Genomic DNA, 4,794 nt, shown 5'->3' on the forward strand with positions numbered 1-4,794 from the left:
ATAACAAAGAAACTGTTGAGAGCCTAATTGATGGAGCGTTCGCACTCACGACGGAACACAAAAAGCCAGACTGAGCAGAACAAAAATGGACCATCAAGGTGTTTGCTGAATACGACCGGGCTGCTCGTATCCGTATTCCAGGTGTTTTTGTTTGGTTCACAGGTTCTTTGTTTAAACCAGGATGGGATGGCTGGCTTCTTCATAAGGAGATAAAGAAAAAGAACCAGATGTAACTGAGATCGGTTAGCCAGGATTATGGATATTAGGCTATTAGGCAGATCGTCCTGTTTCCATGCAAAAAAGCATCGATGAATAATGAATAATATCATTTATGTTATGCATTGTATTGAGCCATGGACCCGTTCTTAAAGAGATGGACTCGGTTCTTTAACAGTTTAAGAGGTGCACATACATTAATCGAACGAATAAGATGAATTTGGCTCTGAATTTATTACGGAAATTACATTTGTGATAAAGAACCGTAAGTTACAATGTGTCCAAACGAGAAAGGCGTGCCTATTTTGTAACTATCACATGGTCAGCTGTTATTGGCAAATTCTCTGTGATATGGGAGCTGAAAAAAAAAATTACGTTAATTTTCTTTCAATGAAAAATGTAAGTCGCAATGTCATGAGTGATATTTAGGTAATTCTGACTACGGCGTGTTTGTGAACTGTGGGTATTGAATCACTATCTGTTCAATAAGTGTCACTTCTGAGACGACTGCACACGTGCACACCGATAACGCACTGGTAATGAAAACATCGCACTTTTAAAACTTGAAACCTTTTCCCGTTTGACCAATAAAACAAGAAATGGCTATAATGTATCGTATCGTATCGTTTAAGAGCGAGTAGGCTTTAAAAACGTTTAAATGCTCTTTGTATCAACCGCCTCAGGAAGGAAAATGCCATAACATTTTGTTACCGGAAAATAACCATATAATATACTATAGAAGCCGATAATAATGAAAATGCTTAGTTATTTGGAATAAATAACAATGTGAAATTAAATTGAATGTACGCTTCCGTTTAATATACGAAAACAGATAAAATGGACGTTTCGGGTTTCCCTTTTATCAACAAAACAAGATGAATAAAACACTACAGACGAATAAGATAATGTGGTAGTGGCGTTGTTAAGATGAATAAACAAAAACAGTGATGGGCAGGAAATAGTATCTGTGTAAGGAAGCGCGAATTAAAATAGAACAGTAGATATTCGAACTTCGAGCAAATACATTTACATCAGTTATTGGGGAAAACAGGACGTGTCTGTGGTTGGAACTAAATTTATAAAATCTCAAAAAGAAAAGCAATATATGAGTAATTGAATAAATCAATAAAGCAACAGCCCTATCGGGATTTGAACCCATGAATCGTTTTCAATCCGAATGCGAGTAACACCATTAGCTCGACTCGAAATCATACCAGATAAAAATAAATCCTACTTTAAAAATCCATAAAACACACCAACAAAAGGCGGGTTACGGGATTTCTCGTGAGAATTGGAATAACACGACATGTACTCGCCAAAGCATGCACGCCCATGTTCGTCTGGAGACAAAGGTAGGTTAGTCAATGGGGTGTTAAATTATTAACAAAGCTCAAAGAATTTTTAAAACAAAAAAAGTATCCGGAAATTAAAGAGAATACGAAATAATGACCTCACTCCCCCTGCGTGCTTTGTGATAAACCCCCGCGGGCAGTTGTTAGTTTTGCATGTTGTTAATTACTGCGATGACTGGGTGGTGAGTAAAATTGATGGAGTTATTCAGTATGTATAAAAGGTGTTTTGTTATGCACGATTGCATGTGTATATGTGTGTGTGTGTGTGTGTATGTGTGTGTGTGTGTGTGTCATGAAAGCGTCGCTTTTCAGAACAGATTGAATAAGAATTATAGAAGGAATAAAATTGACGTCACTCAGCTCTTTGTTATTGTTTTTAACAACCACTTTGGTGATATCAATCAGACTATAAACGTTCAAGGTTACACACAGGATAGTGTGTTGGTAAATTATATGCGAATGGGGGATGTTGTGAGTATTTTACCTAAACGCATAGTACCAATAAATTGTGGCCCAAAGCGTCTATCTGTTATTATGTCGGAATTAGCTAAAAAAGGAACATTGAGTCGGCAGTCAAAAAAATCGGGAAATCAAAGATTATTAAAGTTTTTTGGGTTTTTTTTTAACACAACTCATTCTTCTTAAATTAAGGCATTTTTAAAGTGTATAAGCTAACTCTCTCCTAACCGCCCATTTTCAGGAAATTCCCTGAAACCTAAAACAAAACCTATACAAACATTTAGATTTTTTCTTTCCGCTGAATACAAAAGTAAGAAGTCAGACTATGCTATACATATTTTTTTCTCAGCAAAGTGATCTCAACAACACAGTGTGAAATCTTTATAACAAAAGAATTTCTTAATGTTTTGTGTATCGTAATTATGGTGATTATTTCCTATGTTTGGTAATGAGGGGTTTAAGGTTATAATCGTCTAATCATCGGTTTCACTTCGACTTAATACTTGGAAAATCCACGTTTTTGTTGTTTTTACATGTATGACCCACCGCCTCTTAGCGGTATTATGTTGGTATGAATACGATTCAATAGTCTGGTGTCACGCCTCCTGGCAACGGCGGTCATCTTGGTTCTAAACAAAGAAAATCATTCCTTTTTATTTTTCATGCTGGCTAGAACTTTTCATATGCCTTGTGATCAGAATGTGTAAAAGTCAAAACATGATCAAATGTATGTCTTTTTTTTTTTACCTTTGGATACCCTTTATGCTAGCCGGAGAAATATTCATACGGGCGTCCGCCATTGTTCCGATAGTTTAGAGCCAGTGTTGCTAAGTTACCATGCGTCATTAGGAAGGAAGTGACGTTACGACTATTGAATCCTATTGGACCGAGAAAAGTGTATTTAGAATCGAATTTATTTGTTAAAATATTCACTTTGAGTCTTCTGTAATGTAATGAATTTTATTTATCTCCACCAAAACGAATAAAAATAATTAACACCAAGCCCATGTGGTCTTGTAATATGACACTCGCCTTCGGACTGGAAGGTAATGGGTTCTAACCTCGCTCAGAGCGGCGCATAATTTGAGTCCTTTTAAAATCCTCATTATTCACAATCTTTCACCGTGCGCACGTGAAAAATGAGGACCTGGCATTTAATAGCTTTGTCCCTGTCGGAAAAATTGTAATATCGCCTAACAGGCGTCTGACATGTTAAGCGTTGCTGTTGGCTAAGTGACCAGGGCACACACACTTGACTTGTGTGTTAGCCTTGCTAGGGACCCATTGTAAAGCGCTTTGAGCACGTTTAGTGGATATTCCGCTTTATAAAATCTCAAGCTTGTTTTGTTTTGAGGTTTATATATATGATATATATATATATATATATATATATATATATATATATATAATATATATATATATATATATATATAGTCGATTGACCACAATTGGGACATTGTTTACAAGGATGCATGCGGGGAATTAGAAAAAAAGAGGAAGTCGGTGGGGGGGGGGGGGGGGGGGGGTAAGTATGGCCGTAGTGGTTAAGCAAGTAGGGCAACAAAATTATTCATGATTTCGTGTCCTTGCCACTCCAGAATTGCTATAAATCGCCCTAGTCCCTCCTCTCATCCAATTGCAATCAGTTAGAAAATCCTTTGCGATTTTCTATACCTATCCATGTCGTCAAGCTATGCTTGGCCTCATCATCATATCATGGTTTATTCCTCCTGGACGTTGGCCTCCGCAACTGCCATCCGAAACAAGCTTCTGTCTTGCGCAATCCTTCCACATTCAGTCACTGGCTTCTTCATCCATTCGCTGGTGTCTTGTGACCATTTTCTTCTTGCTCTCCCTCTCCCTCTTTTACCTTCCTCTATGCCCTCTATCTTTTTTTTCAAGAGTGTCATGTCTCTTGATATGCCCCCCCCTCCCCCCCCCCCCCCCCCCCCCCCCCCCCCCCAAAAAAAAAAGCACGTTTTAGTTTTAGTTCTAGTTTTAATTTGGCCTAGGTCTAGTAAGTAATGATATCACAATCTATGGTCCAATTGTTGTATCTTTTGGTAAGTCACTTTAAACAAATCACCCCATACGACTCAAGCGTGAATGAGTACCTGGATTTATGTAGCGGCGGACACTGTTAGAGAGTGTGTCCCCCTCGACTTTGTCTCAGTAGTGAATGAGTATTTGGCAATCTGCAGTTGCATTGATTGTACGAATGCTAGTACAAAAATTGCCAACTAACAGGCGACGATATGTCAAAATGATGAAATTAAATGAAGCAAAGTAAAGCAAACTGAGCGTGGAAAAAAAGGTGGTAGTGCCCCATGTACCGTTCTTATAACTTTGATTTTATGAACACAACGCATACCTGTCTAGTTGATATTGAAAAAAAAAGTTTTTAAGGGTAACTCTAGTAGTAGACAGTAACTGCCTTTAAAAATTACCGAATTAAAATTAATTCGTTGAAATAATGCTTTAAACCCCATTTCATACTAAATCTGGCACCAGATCTTCATTTTCAAGAAGTTTTATTAAAGATCTTTACATGAAAATGTTCTCAGGTTGGAGCCAACAATTGTTAATTCTACAAAATATTCGTAGTGGTGGGCAAGTCTGCAAACGGTTGGATGATGATGATGATGATGATGATGATGATGATGATGATGATGATGATGATGATGATGATGATGATGGGGCAATGTGGGGCAGCGATAAGATCATTGCTTCGTACTCGTACCCGAAAGGTGCCGATTTCGAATACCTA

This window comes from Berghia stephanieae, chromosome 2 (genome assembly GCF_034508935.2).
Source record: "Berghia stephanieae isolate SIO BIC M18660-M18661 chromosome 2, UCSD_Bste_1.3, whole genome shotgun sequence".
Taxonomy (NCBI): domain Eukaryota; kingdom Metazoa; phylum Mollusca; class Gastropoda; order Nudibranchia; family Aeolidiidae; genus Berghia; species Berghia stephanieae.